The sequence below is a fragment of the Meleagris gallopavo genome, chromosome 2 (assembly GCF_000146605.3).
Source record: "Meleagris gallopavo isolate NT-WF06-2002-E0010 breed Aviagen turkey brand Nicholas breeding stock chromosome 2, Turkey_5.1, whole genome shotgun sequence".
In the NCBI taxonomy this organism is placed as follows: domain Eukaryota; kingdom Metazoa; phylum Chordata; class Aves; order Galliformes; family Phasianidae; genus Meleagris; species Meleagris gallopavo.
Genome location: NC_015012.2, coordinates 17,127,447 through 17,144,155, shown reverse-complemented (window position 1 = coordinate 17,144,155; position 16,709 = coordinate 17,127,447). Strand labels below are relative to the sequence as shown.

The window sequence follows — 16,709 nt, the reverse complement described above, 5'->3', positions numbered from 1 at the left end:
AAATCTGTTCTTTCTTAGCCTACATTTACTCATCATCATGACCAAAATGCATTTTGATTTTTGTAATTTCTGAAGATACAAGCTTAGCTCATCTTAGAAAGACTTGTCACAGCAAAGCATTTTATAAAGGAAGATATTAGCCCTATCATACAGGTGATAGAGTCACTGAGGCACAAAAAGATGAAGTGATTTCACCACAGGAAGTCAATGCAGGAACTGAACCCAGCTCAAAGCACTTCTGATGCAGTGCTATATCCCATTATGTGATGTAGATCCTCCTTGTACTGTACTGAAAAAGCTGCTTGCTATACTCATGAAAAAGCTTCTCAGATTTGAAAGGCTTGTTCTGGCAGCTCTGAAAAAAGAACAGGATCTTTCAATTCTATGCCAATTTCTGCTTGAGCTCACACAGTGGATAACCTCCTGGAAAAGAGGAGCTGTGCCTCTTGCTCATTAAGTGATACACAGCTGTTTATTACCTGCAGTATCTATGCTTCTTACAGGAGACAGATTGCCTAAATATGTAGAGATATAGATATAGATATATGAGAAGAGCACTGATGAGATGCATCATGAAAACTTGCTTGTTCAACCAAACTGAATCCGAGACAGTAATAACACTAAAGAAACAGAGGAATTTCAAAGCCTCTGTTCCCGTTCTCTTTTTCATAAAAAGCTCAGCTCTGAGGGTAATACACCAGGGCAATGTTTGAATGCTACAGTGCACAAATGCAGTCACACAGAAAATTAGAACTGTTACCAAAAAAAAAAAAAAGAAAGAAAGAAAAGCTATAGTACATAGCTGCATCAGTACCAGCTCAACAGTGGAAAAGTACTTCATCAGTTTAGCCTCCTTTCTTTCTTCTCTGTTGGTGACGTCAGTCAGGCACTAATGAAAGGCCAATTAACATATCACCTCGTGTGCTTGAATGTACAAGTAATGCAGCTGATGATTTTCTTCTGAGATTTTAAATAACCACCAAGGCTGAGCCAGAGCTGGAAAGATTTAGCATCATAACATACCCAGTTTCCTATGCAACACAGACAAATAAATGTGCCAACGAAGGCAAAAAAATAAAATAAAACAGTCCAGAACAGATGCATTTCTCTGAGGGAAGCAATAGAAACCATCAGGGAAGCAATACAAACGAGCTTCAATATTGAACAGTACTCATTTGGACTTTAGTCAAGAATAAAGATTTTAATTCCTGGTTGAGTTTGAAATCTAAATTGACTATTTGCTCACAGAAATGATGGCACAGACCCTGGTGGGATTTGGAAAAGGACCTCTTCTAAGGTCCTGGTAATGTTTCAGATGGGAACACCTGAAAAGAGAACCATGGACTAGAAACTGTATCCTTTTGCTGTAATACAGCAGCCTGCCATCATCCAACACACACAAAAAAAAATTAATTCAGGCGTCCACCACTCCTCGTGCTCCCCATTTTGCTCCAAATCCACAAGAGATAACAGCAATGTATGGATCTTACCCTGTCCTTACCTGAACACCGGTACGCAGCTATTTGTACCACAAACACAAAAGTGAGTGCTGCCATCTAGGGTGCCAGAAGTCATTTTCAATACGGAAGTGCATCAGTAAGTGGCACTAGGTTTCAGTTCTGATCAAAATGAGTACTGGGGAAGAAGGTGAGATGTGAGGTCAAAAAGGTACCCAGGGTGTCCAGAGAAGCAATATAATATCAACAGATAAGAGTGAAAACATGAAAAGCCTAAGCCTATTTCTCTACTGAACACCCTGTGTACAGACAGAAAGCAGGACTAGAGATTGCTGCCAGACTTCACATAAATCCTAAAGGGCACCATGGTTTTGCAACATTTTGGAGCTAGAAACTGGAATGTCTGTCTTTATCAGTCCAAGAAATGATGGGAAAACGCAAGCATCTTGTAGTGCTCTGACCAAGAACTTCACCCCTGACCTAGACAAGACTATTTAAAAAAACAAAAATACAAAACAAAACAAAACAAAAAACCAAACAACCAGAAATTCAAGCCCAGCTGGACTCTTTGGCATATCTCTTGAAGTGACAAGGCTACTTATGATATCAACTGATTTGTAAAGCACTAGCATTTATCATTCTGTCTGATAAACGCCTCTGTCGAAATCAAACCCTGACCACAACAAAATGCTCCAAAAGAGACCGATCAGTTCACATACCTACACCCCCGAACAGCTGCCACCCACATCATAGTCTCACAAGGTACCACAGCTTACCTATCTAACCATGGCACTCTGAGGACACAAAGCAACCTGTAATCACCAGTGAATGCTCCGCAAGTAGGCAGAACTATGACAGTTTTAGAAGGGTTACATTAAATGAGCTTGTGACATTGACTGACTTTCAGCCCTGATCTATCTGCACTCTTACTCATAGTCAATCACATCAACAGGTGCCAGATTTTACAGAGAAAAGGCAAATGCTAATAAGTCAAATAGAAGATGATACTGCATCTAGACCTTTATTAAGTGTGGCTACGTTGTGCACAAATGTAATTAAAGCTTGGGCTTTGACTTGGCAAGCAGCCTCTATAAATAGCCTTTCTGTTACGCTGTTCTTTTTCCTCTGTGCTTCATCAAAAAGAAGAGATGTCCTTCAGCTCGTCCCCCCTCCTTGGGATGATCAAAAGTTTTATAGCCCTGCAAACCTTAAAATGGCCAAATGCTATAGCAGTAATATTTAGATAACTCATTCTGGGAAGAAAGAAAATTATCTTCAAGGTGATTTTCTCTCAGCAGCAAATGTTTTCTGTTTTCTTGCCTGGGGTGGGGAAACTTAGCAGTTAGAACAAAAGAGTGAGGCCCCATTCCAGCATGCAGAGTAAGGACAAAGACTCAATACTGTGGCTCTTTCCAAATGGTGATCTGTCTTCTGAGTGATCTATGGGAAAAGGAGAGATTTTTATTGAAAAATAGAACAGTGGAGCTTGCTATTCTTTGCTAGCTGATATACTCCATCTCATCGTTTCTCATGGCATAATTTTGCTTAATTATATGTAATTTGTTTGTAGGAATAGTTCATTCTCATAGCACTTAGAAGAACCTGCCATGATGATTCAAGCCCGTGTTTAAGTTTTTTAGCCAATAAAGAAGACAAATAGGTTTTTAAAAATGCATAGATCAATAGAAATATGGTTTACTTTTCCTTCTACAAAAAACCAAATCTTTCTTTTCTTTTGAAAATTTCCTTCCACTTCACCAGAAATATGAGTTGAGCTGAACTCTTTTAGCATTCAGTAAACTCAGCAAACAACAAAAATCAGGAAAACAAAAGCCAGCTGCATAAACAACAAAAAGAAAAGATGACATCTAATAGTATTTATTTTAATATCAGAAATAGCATCCAAGATCAGCATTTTCAAACATTAGAAAGCAGGAGTGCTTCTTTATCACATTCTAATGCTGGGGAAGATTTAAAAAATAAAAAACAAATGCATTTTTGATTAACATATCAGCTGGCAAATCAATTCTGGTAAAGGGAGATTTGAACTCAGCAGCAGCCCAAGCTGGTTCTGACCTTTGGAAAAGTTTTCTCCACAAACAGCCTCACAGCCTGAAAATCCCCAAGAAATAGTTAGACACAAGAAAAAGCAACAGCAATATCACAGCTGAGACAAATGGCATGAGCTCTTATGCCCAGACTGATTTAGAGCCATAGGGTATAAAAGATTTGCAAGTGCTACCGTCCATTTTTATGTCAGTAACACTCTCAAAGAGTGGCAGTGAGCTGCTGCCACATTCAAATACAATGCTCTGTACTAACTTTCCTGATGCTACAATGAGTCCAAATACACTTCCAAAATGCCTCCAATTTACCTTTCCCCAGTATGTATGTAGCTAGTGACCTTCCTAATTCTAGGAAAAGAATTCCAATACAGAACACAGTTTCAAGTGAGTAAAACTAAAAGAGAACTGAGCTTCTCCTTTCTAAATTGACAGAATTCCTGCCTCCCATTCCTAGAGCTGGATAATGCATGTGCACAGAATATCTGGGAATCCAGAAGTCCTCAAAGATCACTGCTTAAAATGACTAATCTGAATCAATAACGTGGACACAAGTAGTTCTTTCTTTGCTTCCAGTGGCTGCCCTTACTGACTTACGTGTACTACACTTCTAAAAATCACAGGGTTCTTTGCTTCCAGAGAAAACACTTATTTCAGAACATCTTGCCTCCACAGAGTTATTTTTCCATTTTCTTCAGTCACATCCATGCTTGCAGGAATGTCTGATTATCCATAAAATACCTTCTGACAGCTCAGATTCATTACTAAATTACCACATTTAAATTTTTCATGTGCACAGACCAATTACTTCTATGAATGACTGCCAGCAACATTTCACTAAACCTGAATGAATTTTTAAAGGATTCAAATTGCCACTTAGATGCCTCTATAACTCTTGTTCTAAAGGTTTTCATTTCTTTTAGTCCTAAAGTTACCCCTTGTTCAACAAAAATGTGTTCCATCTCACATTTTATATCACTGAAAATTATTTACATCAGAAGCAAAGAAATATGAAACTGGTGGTGCTACATAAACAGTTGGACTGAAGAGTAGAAATGATTCATAGCCTAAGACATGAACATGAATAATTACCTGTTACCCTCATTTGGAGATTTTACATCAACTTACATTACTCATTTGGGCTTTGGCAGGGGAAATTAATGAATACCAAGCTGACAGACACCTTAAAAAAATTAAATTTTTCAAGTAGTTGGGCCAAGATCATGCAACCAGTGAAATGAAAAGAGATGATGTTCAAGGAATGCTCTTTTAGTTCTGAAATTTTAAAAGGCAGAGACGCAAAAAGCTGTTCAGAGAGGACAGGTGTGCTTTTAATTACACTCTGAAGATGGGCTGGAGTTCTGTCTTATCTCCCAGCGGAGCATCATCAGGAAATTGCATTAACATGGTCTATTTTTTATGCCAAGGTTGTTAATGAAAATGCTAAACAAGATCAGAAATAAACTAATCATTGATGAACTACTCCAACAAACTCCAGCTAGACTGATGTTTCTCTCTGCAGTTCCACTTTCTGTGTCCTGATTTTCAGCCAAGTGCTGGCCCACTTCAGATACTTGCTATGTCTCTTTCCATTACCCCTGTTCCCTGTGAGTTTGTAGAGAGGCACCAACTCAAATGATTGCTTGAAAACAGCTGGATTAATGCCCCTCTACTTTGCCTAGAAAGTCAACCATTCCATTTAAAAGGAAGGAAGCAGACATGTATGTCTAATATGTCCTCTGAAAGTTGCCATGAGTTTATTCTCAAAAGCAAAACCACCTGCTGCATGAAGAGCAAAAGTGAGCACAGAGCTCCATGCAGAGCTTGCAGGTTAGGACGCCACTGAGAATGCTTGCCCAGGTCATCTCTGTGGATGTGCCAGTCAGTTAGGCAGAAAATAGGAGGTACTGCAGGCAGGGCATTGGGCACAGAAATAGCTGCATCAGTGACAGAATTACAGCACCCAGATTTATGCAAAGAGATAACTAAACTGGCTGCAGGACCTAAAATGACTCAAAGGTAAGTTGAAATTAAGGAAAAAAGAGGTCTAGGAGAGAAGTTTGAAGAGGACTCCCTCAAAAGGAAAATATTGCAAAAAAAACTTTGACAAAGGGCTTCATTTTCTTAAATTACATATGAAGCAAATGACTCACCATAATCTAAGACTCTTAGATTGGCTTGCTGCTTTTGCCTCTAACCAACTGCAAAGATGTAGGCAATCCAGTGAATTTGTCCCTGTCCCTTCTCCTATTTTTAGGAGGAAAAAAATGTGGCATATTCACTTCTGTAAAGATTTTGAAATCTGCAGATGAGTGTGCTGCAAGTCATTCCTAAGCAATGTAAATCATCTGCTACAGTAACCTATTTCACTGCAACTTTCAGCAAAGACCAAAACCTTTGAGGGATGACTGCCAGCCGTAAGCTGAACTTCAGCATTAAACCTTGCACAGAATCCAAGAGGAGTCTTCATCTGCATCTAAGCTCTAATTAACAGCTCTCATAAATCTGAATTTGATAACTTTACTCCAACACTGAATATTGTCCTTAACACTTCTCTATGTGTGTTACTATACAAAATACACACAATATGAAGAAAAGTGCATTGTAATACAGAGGCAATAAACGATGGGTCAAACCGGTTGAAAGCAAGGGAAGCAGTAAACTGCCAAGGCTATTCCCTGCTTCCCGGGGGTCTTGTGTGCAGGAACTTAATGAAGCCCGGTCTTCTGATCAGTTCCAATACAGGTAAGCTTAGTTGTGGCTTCAGCCTCATTTGTGTGCTCAGATACAGATAAACAGTACTTAGATGCAATTTCATTCAGCAGGTAGCAGGCTCTAGTTTGCAATTATTATGGCTTGATTTTAAAGAATTACAGATTGTTATGAAAACTGTATATGTAGAGGAAGAATTGTTGTTTTTTTTCATATACATCAGGGCACAACCTCACATTTCCAAAGCTCTCCAACGTTGTGCAAATCAGAATCCTAGCATAAGGACTGTAATAGTTTGAGCAAGCTGCCTCACTACATTCTCTTGATTTCTTTCTACTTCAGGTTCCCACTTTAAATTCCTTCCAGATGACCAGCAGTGAATGGCTGTGGTCTCAACAGCTTTGAGGATCTTGCCTGTCCTGTTTCTGACAAGAAAGGTCTTCATTACAAAGACTACTATTTGTCCCTCTTACCACCTCAATAACTGTCCCAATAGAAGGTGAAACACAAAACGTTTGCCAGGTTTTCACTGAGACATAATTACAGTGTGGGAATGCCTGTAATGAAGACATCCCAAACGGTAACTATCCGAAAAATAGAGGTCATTCCTCATTTGCCTGTAAGTCATGTTGCCCAGACATTAAAATAAGCTGCATGCATTTACTTATGAGAACACCGCAATAGCAAGAAAAGATGCTAAGTTAAATGGCACCTGCCATTACTTCTTGTTCCATAACCAAAACTACTTCTTTCCTGCTAAAGCCTCAGTGTAGCAGATTATCACAGGCAAAACAGTGAACAACCTACAGCAGAACTGAATACTGGGGTTTATCTAAGAAGAAAAGAGGTCAGAGCTTTTACCTGCCTGATTATCTCACACATTCACTTGCTATCCTCCATGCTCTACTTTCTCAAAGTCTTCCTCCCCACAGGGAGATCACTGATAGTCTGGGAAAGCTGGGCAGAAGTTTGAGCTCTTGCTGTGTGGCTGTTGGCAGTCACCAGCCTCGGGAGTGAATGGCCAAAGTCCCTACGCACCCCCAAGAATTTGCCTCCATGCAGCTTTCTGATCTCCAGGATCTATGCCCACTCCTAGGATCTTTTCTTCAGCCAGGATCTTCACCTTCTTCTTTCCAGGTCTCTTTTTTTCCAACACTTCTTTTTGGGAAGCCTTCTGATTGGTCTCCTCTTTCTTCTAGCATCCCAAGCCTCTGATTTTTGCAATCTAAATAGTCTAATGCAGAAGCACAACCATGACTCCTCACTTCTTGGCTCTGTCTCAGGCCTGTTTACTTATTGGAGAATTCGGGACAATAAGTGGAAGATCTATGATGTGTCACTATTTTTCAGTCTAAATGTTATCAAAACTTACAACCAGAGTGTAACGATAGTAGCTAGCAAGTAACAGGCTTCTGCTTAAGAGCCTGAAAGTTCAATTTCAGACATTCCCCCTACACACACAATTATCTGTCAAATGCTTACATTCAAAGTTTAACCTATTTTTTCACATAAGATACAGAGAAATCTGTCAGCCATGTTGAGACAAACTGAACTCTGCAGATCATTTCCACATATGAGCCATGTATCCCAAGAGACCAGCATGATAACCAGCTTAGGTAATGTGTCATCCTCTGATCTTAGTTAACTCCCTGCACGTGCTCTGGAATCAGTTCAAAAGAAAGAAAAATGACCTTAATGCAAAATGCACTGATGTTTGAGGATGGGTTTCTCTACTGGAAACAACTGGATCATGTCCCCATCTAGGGCTATCACACTGCTTGTGCTTTTGTCTTGCTTGCTCAACACTCAACAGCGGTAAAGTATTGGCCCTTGAGAATGAGAACCTTTACTTATTTTGATTTTCTGCATGTCAGTAGGAAAGTAAAAATTAAAAATATGATAAAAATTTACCCAACTGAATTTTAAAAAGTTTATGACTGGATCAAGATTTTTCCCAAAGCTGACAATGGTAATTTATAATAGCTCAGGGTAGGAAGATTAAATGAATTATGTAAGACCAGAAAAAAGAAAAAGAAACAACCAGAAAAGCTTCAGGCCTTCTACAGAACCTATTATGCTCCAGTTAGATCAGTGGACCTAATAAAACTTTATCTGCCTCATGTCCTCAGGCTACCAAAGCTACAGGAATTCTACTATGCTTAATAACTTAATATCTTACCAACACTAAGAATCAGACATGTTTCCTTTTAGAAAGGATATGCAAACAGAGGGAATTTTGCTTTGGAAGACTTAACCTGCCACTTACATATCAGAGGCATTTTCTTTCCACGGGATCTCAGAGCTTTCCAACAGTATTAAGTTTACGTGATAAGATTAATTTAAAATTCTCAAATGTAACAATAGACAGCATAGCTGATATAACTGCCTTTTCCCCAGTAGACTGGAAGAGTCTATCTGTTGAGTTGATCAGTGGCAGAAAATTTCTTTAATGTGCAAATAACCAAACATTATATGCACAATCAGACCAGAGGCCACTTTACCCTGCAGCTTCCATCTGTCAAGCTACAACCCCAGTACTGCAATACCCAAGTCATTCAGAACTCTCTTAATATAACTCCTCTCTTTGAGACTGGGGATATTCCATTATCCCTAGTATGCAGGCAAGGAATTCAGGCAGAGAGTGATGCCTAATCAGGCTAAAGACATCTGAACTCTACAGAACTGCTGCAATTAAACTTTACTCATCTGAGTCCAAGTTGACAGTTCTCAGTCCTTACCAATCCCAACCAGTCCCTCTTGGTGGATGGTCTTTGCCTCCACAATTCACCTTGGCAGGCCCTCTTCCTACCTTGCTGAAAGAACTTTTATCCACCACATTGCTCTTCCTCTCTTCACAAAGAACTGAAGAAAGATCTTCAGAGCTAAAAATCCCTAAAATGTAGCTCTGTTTAGCATGGACAGTCACAACTAATGGCCTTATACTAGGACAAACAGGAGACAACGATAATAACATGGAAAAAAGAACATTCTCAATCTAGCAATGTGCTGCTTTCTCCTTCTTTAGACAGCACATCTCTGTCTCTTTAATTACAGCAGCCAGGATGTGAACAGATGCTTACTACACCCAGCAGCCCAATGATTCAGGCAAACTTTTAGCTATTAGCAAATCCTTTAGGTAGCTGACTCAGGCAAACAAGATGTGCAGATTCCCCCCAACTGATTAACCACTGGGTTTGCACAGGCTTGGCTCATTCACACAGATGTCGGAGATACAAATGTCCTCGGTTGATAGCCCTGTTCTCAGTTATATCATTGTTTTGGATTGAAAACAAAAACATTAGCATTCACAGACATCTTGTCTGGAGTTGGGACAAAATTCCCCCACATTAGTAGGTGAGATGAATCATAATTTGAAGTTATTCAAATCAAGAAAATAAAAGATAAAAACAAGATAAGGGCTACAGTGATAACCAGACCACATTTCTCTTAAATATATCCCACAGATTTATATACTGCTTACAGAAATCTCAGTTATGAGGTCAGGCTCTGTAACTGCCTCCCAAGGAAACAAAATCCACGCAGATTTTCAGTGACATCTAAACTGGTGAATTCAATTTCTTCAATAATCAAACCTAGCTCCTAGAATTTCCTGCCGCTGCCTCTATTTTCAGCTTCCACAGTCATTTCATCAGCTTTCATTTACAGTGATGACAACACACCCATTGGCTACTTCTCCCTGAGTGCCTCCAGTTTTACACCTTTTAGAAAGAAGATTCTCCCAAAATCCCATGCCACAACACAGATGTGCCTCTTGACAGCCTCTCCTGCACCAAGCGTGCACAGACAGTTCAAGAAAAGCAGAACTGATCTTCCAGTCCTTCATCTCTCATCACATCTGTGCCTGTTCTTGTCACATCTTTTACCCTGTCTTCTCCCACTGCCATCTTTCTGTAATTCATAGAAACACAACCCTCTACTTGACAATTACAAGGCTTTCTTAACTCATTTGTTGATGAAGAAAAACAGAAATGGAAGCAAGTAGACATGTCTTTTTCCTTATTTACTTTTAGGGTGCCACAGGATTTATCTTCAACTCTAACTGGATGGATCTGAACACTGGAAAGATCCAGACAGCCTTTGGGGTGCCTGCTGCAACTAAACAAGCATTTATGTTTGGAGTGGAGATGCTGGAAGACTGAAGTCACATTAACTGTCAAAGCTGAAGTTCCCCAACACTTTACAGATCTTTGAAATACCACAGACTTCCACAAGACAGCTACAAAAATGTACAAAGGATGTAATTCATTTTCAACTCCATAGGCTCAAACTGTAAGACCCTATGCAAAAGAAACTACCCACTGTTCAGTGGAGTCACACCCTGCAAGGTGCAGACCATCTCTTTAAACTTCAGTTACCTGGGAATAGTCATTAAAACTGATGCAGAGCACAACTTCTAGGATCAAGTCCTAAAAATGGCAGTACAGAGTGCCAGACTGAAAGATTATCAAAGCTAAGAAGTCTCTTCCTGCAGGCATTGTAAATAATCTCTAAAGCTGATCTGGGGACAAGGAACATAGAAACTTCTTCCCTCAAAAACTATACTTGCCATCCAGTGTTGCACATATCTATTAAAAGTCATGTGGCCTTAAAGGCATTTGTGAGTCACTTAAGCTAAAAAGTTCATGTGGTCCATTTGCTTGGAAGACAAACATTTGATCTTGATGACAAAAAAGGGCAGAAGGGGAAAGTGAGAAGAAATCCTCCTTCCCACCAGGAAATAAATCACTCTGGATTAGCAATGGGAGTAAAAGAAAACTGCATTGCTAGTCATCTCTGCAAAAATCCATATTCTCATCTTGCATATGCTAATGCAGTGCTGGACAGTGACTTTCTAGATGTACTGCTTACCACTTTTGGTTCCTTTTATTTATTTCCTCACTTCAGCATAGTCTTCATCTAAGAAGCAATTTATTGCAGGCATTATTCCTACCATGTGTCATGCTGATGTAAATTTTCCCTTGTGATCTTCAAAATTCCATCCTTTGAAGACCTCTAATTTCATGTGACTGGGTCCAGAGAGGGATAAATGTTTACAAGTTCTGCCTTGGCAAAACATGTTCACCTCCAGTCCACCCTATGTAAGCAATAGACCACAAAAAGTCTAACACACCAGTATTTTTGTCTGCCCATTCAATGTCATCATTGCCATCCTAATGTTAACTCAGCTGCTGACAGGCAGGTATTGGCAGCAGTGGGCTAAGTGTAAACCTTAATGTGACTTATTAATCAGTTCCATCTCACAAGCCCTAATATAACAAAAAGAAGCATAAATTAATGCCTGATCTGTTAGTATACGGCTTTCATATAGAGAAGTGCACCTATTTTAAGTTTCCTGACAGTTTTAGTTCAGGCTTTGGAAGATAATATAGTAGCTAAATGTACTAATGGCTTTAGTTTGATTTATGTTTGGATTTAATTTGCAGGGAAGTTCAGCACTGTTGAAAGGTGCTGTATCAATAGTGCTGGTTTTCAGCACATTTGTCTTACTGGCTCTCAGATGCAAAGCAGGATTCAGCTTCGCTTGTACTCAGTACTTGCTCATTTCCCAACTTCTGAGGAAAAAACCTAACTAATGAATAACGTGGAAGATAGCAGGCATGAGAAATAGGCACTTTTCAGAGGGGAATTCAGCCACCTGAAGTCTGCTCGCTTTTTCCCTGTTGTCTATAGAGAAAGCTCTAAAGTAATTTTCAAGCTTCAGGTACCCCACTCCAACTCTGTAAGCTGGCAGCATTTACAGCCCCAGGAACTTGCCCCATTCCTATTCCCATGCTGCTCCCCTTATGCTGCCAGAGGAGGCTGTGTCCCCACTGTGGGGAGTCAGATGGGAGAACTGGTTTAAAATAAGACTGCTCATCACAGCCACACAACCACAGGGAGCTGTACAGGAACGAACAGCCAGAGGGTGGTTAGGTTGTACTTTCAGTAGCTCAGGTGGCTTCTTCCCTGGTTTAAGTGCTTGGACACCCTAATGTCTGTTTACTGCCTAAAATCTGACATGGTGAATCCAGATCTCCCTCTTTTTTCCTTTGTGGTATGCACACAAGCTGAAGTGGAACTGTGAAGTTCAGCTTAGCTTTAATATGAAGTAATCACAAACAGGGCTAGGTAACGCCTGCCACATTCCTTGTAATGACTGTGCACAGATGTTCTGTATTAAAAACTAATATTTACTGAAATACTTTCAAAGTTGCATCAGAGCTCCTCAGAGTATGTTAAAAATAAGCACATGCAAAATATTACATGTAGCTGGGATCCAGACTCCTGCACCAAAACTACAGACAGGTATACAAGTGTTTCTTTGCTAATACAATAGGCCAAAATCAATCCCCTTCATCTAAACACCTCTGAACTCTGAGGCTGTTTTTATCCAAAACTAAATTTGGCCAAATGATTGTTACCCTCCAGTGAGTACATGACCACGTACAGAAAAGTTCACTGCATGATCAGGTTATTATATGAAGTAATGTAATAAACTGTGATTTAAACTTAATAGCCTAGGACAAATTTGCCTGTTTGTTCAATGGAGTGAACTCTTAACCTCTGCTCATTTACAGGGATCCAAGATTCCTCAACTACACAGAACAATCCACATTGCCTCAGCAATTTGTTAAGAAATATTTGTTTCCCCTAATAATGAGTAATAATAAAACAGCACATGTGGTTCTGATAAGAATGAGCGAAATAGGATGGCCTTGAATTCCTATCTGATTAAGAGACCATCATATGACAAATCCAGCAGAAACAAGTATCTGCCTCAAAACCAGGGAAAGTACTTGATTTACAGTGCTAGGTGGATGTCTGCCACGATTTTCACACACTTGCCTATTTGGCTGACCTCTCCCAGACTTATTTTCTGCTCACCAACAGATTTCACATGTTTTTAAATATGGTGACAACTGGGAATTCATAAATAATATATCTCCACAGAAATATAACTGCCATGTCTGAGGAGTTCCGGCTTCAGGCTGGATCTGCAGCAAAAGCCAGACAGCTTAAGTTTATAGCAGCACTCCACATTCTGTGGCTAACCTGTTAAAGTGACCCTGCTTGTACTCTGCTGCCCAGAAGTGGGAGGCTCAAGCAGGTGGCACCTATACACAAGCACGAAGTACTGCCTCTTGTCAGCAGAAGTTACTGTAATGCATGACAAATTTAGGCAGGTTAACACCAGAGAAAAAAATTGAATCAGAGAAAGCATGTACATGAGCACTATTGTTTAAAAAACAAAAATGAACTTGTTGAATTTCTACTTGCATTGTCAGGAGACCTTTTCAGAGTCATTCATGCCCTTCAGATAGGAATGGCAATCAGCATTCATGGACTGGAGCATCACTTCACTCCTGCACTACAGAGCACACTCCCTGCACTGCCTACGCTTTCCTGGAGAAAGCAAAGCACAGCAGAATCACTTGCAACGGGGCAGTTTGGGAGCTAACTGTTACAAGTCTGCTTTGCTGGCTATCCTGCCATTCTCTCTTGCCTCACAAATTGTCTGAATTACTGTCTTGGATAAGAAATCTGAGGAAAACCAGGATTCACTCTACACCCAAATTTTTTTGTTCTAGATTTCAGTATGAAATCAGAAAAAATGAACATAGAAGGGAGTTTTCACAGATGAAATACATAAATAGATATTTCGACCATCTTGCCATCTTCCCTAATCTTATTAGGAAAACTCCTATTTTTCTTCTGAAGGTTTGTTTTGTTTTTGTTTTTATGTTTATTGAGCTACTGTTTGCTGTTTAAAACACCCCATAAGATCTGTCCTGATCTGAAATCATCAGTCACAGACTGATTGATGCTAAAAATCTCTTCCTATGCCCCCTGCTCTTCTCCAAAATCATCAGAAGCCACCACGTTCTGCCTAATTACAACCATAAGGCACCATCTGAGCAGTAACTGCAACCATACTCCCTCGTTACTCATTCCAGATTCAACAGATTTGCAATTATAATAAAGTTCCACCCCTCTCCCTGTAATATACAAGACATGGCTCACTCAAAGAAAACTGTTCAAAATGCTAAATTAACCCCACTTCAAACTGTCAGGTGAGGTAAGACTTCTCAGTATGCATAAAAATCTTGCCATTTTTAATAACTTAGATGCTAAGAGCAACTTCTAAACTTATTTTAAATATTCCATGTAGTCACTACCATGCAAGTGACTTATGAGTGTCCTAAATGTTTTTTAAATACTGGGAAAAAAGATGAAAAGCAGCCACTGCATCGCATGGAAGAGCCTGGTATTCTGTGGGTGTGAGAACTGCAGCAGACAGCCAAGGCCGTCTGGCACAGAGGAAGAAGTCCTGTTACTCTCTTCACCCAAACATACAATCCTTGAAACTGGAGATGGGAAAGTCTAAGTCCATCTCCCAGTCTAACAAGAAGCATCATTCCCCAGGGCTTACCTACCCATCACTTTCCAATTACTGAAGCAGGGGATTCTTCTACCTCATGTCCTGGGAAAGTAGACGTTGGTGTAATGAAACTCACAGCTACACAAATTTCCTGCACATTCAGCTTGTTTTCCTCTCCTTTGTCTCATTCCATTACTTCTAAACATCATTCTGAAAGTATCTTCTCCTTTCTGTGGCTGTCAACTCCTTTTCTACGCCTTCCCAAATCCCATGTGACTTTCTTATGTATGGTGTGGTTTTCTACTGTTAACGTTGTACTTGGACTTTCTAATCTTTCACTACAATTATCACTGTAATCTCCAAGTCTAGCTAGGGTAGAACTTTTCTGAGACAACTATCTAAGAAATACTAAAAAAACACTTCCCAAGTTGCAAGTTAGCAGACAGCATGAATTATTTTGCCTTTGGAGGACTTTGCAATGTAAGAATGCCGACTTCTAACTGCCAGAAAAATGCTAGGTACCAGACACTGAGGGACACCATCGGTGACCACCTCACAGATGTTTCCCATCCTAGCTGCCCCATGTTCACACTTCAGTTTAAGAAAAGGCTGCTTTCAGCACCAGTCTTGGGACTCGACCTCTTAATTCCCTCCTAAACCACCAGTGGTCTGGCCTAGCAGAGCCCAAACAGACTATACTCTAGACATCCTTTCCACAGAACCACTAACACATTTAGGCTATGACGATCCTAATACCTTGGTAAACTGTTGAGACATCACAACAGCCTTTAACCTATCTTAACCCCAGCAGAAGAGACTGGCGGAGTTGAAGCACAAAAGAACATGAGCACAGAAAAGCTATTATGTTACTGCCACGTCTGTAACATCTGAGCCCCTTTTCACTGTACAAGCAAGTACTGAACTGCAAGCAGCTTCTCCTCCTGTAGTCTGCCCTTCCATCCTGTCCCAGAAAAAAAATACAATGCAGAAGGAAGTTTCGATTTGGTAGAGCTAATGGTCCTGTTTATTTTATTGTACCTTTGTCGTGCATCTGTATCAGTCAAAGAAACAAATATTGGAAATAAAGAGCAAGCTAGCTTGTAACAGTCACGTGAAGTCTGGGGACATCGTCAGGACAAGTAGGGTAGACTGTGAAATGCAGGGCAAGGCCAGATGCGATAAGTGAGTTAAAAAACATGCATCCTTCCCCACTTGCAGACTAAGAGGGTTCATTCACTCCCTCATCTGAGCGCTGCCCGTGCTGTGGAGAACTGGGACAACTCATGATGATGTATGAAAGCCCAAGTGCTAGTGCAGACACATCCACCTATCCTCTGAGCACAGGACAGCTCAGACAGAGCAGCCATGTGGTCGGCTGAATGTATTAAGTGTTTCCTCTATGCTTACTCCATGCATGCACTGGGAAATGTGATGGCTCTTTGTGAGACATTTTCCAGATCCTGTCTGACTCTTCTGCAGATAGGCAGTTCATATTAACATTTTAATAAATCAGGTCAATAATTGCAGCAAAATCCCCAGCGCTCTGATGTAGTGCTAAGATGAAAAAGCACAGGGAACAGCTCTTGTTTGGAGCACATCCCAACATTACACAAGGCCACCTTTGCACTTACCCGGGTTAGTACTTGTAAATCTCATCAAACTCAGTCAGAAGGTCATATTCATCTTCTTGAGAAATCCCGTGGTGGTAAGAGTTGCAGTTCCTTGGGGACAGGCTTGTTTCAGGACTTGTTCCTAGGAAAAAAGTCAGTGGCTGAACTGCCCAAGAAAGGGTCGCAGTCAGGCAAAAGTCACAGGGGCTGCCAGGCTTGTACACTCCATCAGAATCACTGCAAAACAGGCAGATCCCAAAAAGGTCCAACCAGCAAATGTGCAGGGTAGGCACAATGGTCTGTGAGGGCAAGGTCACGTTCCTCTCTGACCCACAGTATGTCCTGCTCTTTGCTGATGGGTCAGAAAATCTTTCCCAAATCAGAAAGACAGATCCCACATCCTGAAGTTCATGTATTCCTCTCTACTTGGGGAAAATGCTAGGGGCCATCTTTTGGACTGAACCCATTTTCCAACTCAGAGCCAGTA

At 40.4% G+C, this 16,709-nt stretch overlaps 1 long non-coding RNA gene across 1 annotated transcript in view; it reads right to left on the bottom strand.

Moving 5' to 3' along the window:
- Nucleotides 1–16,359, bottom strand: part of LOC104909566 — a 47,920-nt gene extending 31,561 nt beyond the window's left edge. Inside the window, exon 1 of the long non-coding RNA XR_004159039.1 lies at nucleotides 16,244–16,359. This is a non-coding gene — a long non-coding RNA (uncharacterized LOC104909566). The remainder of the gene's footprint in view (nucleotides 1–16,243) is intronic.
- Between the last annotated feature and the right edge of the window lie 350 nt (nucleotides 16,360–16,709).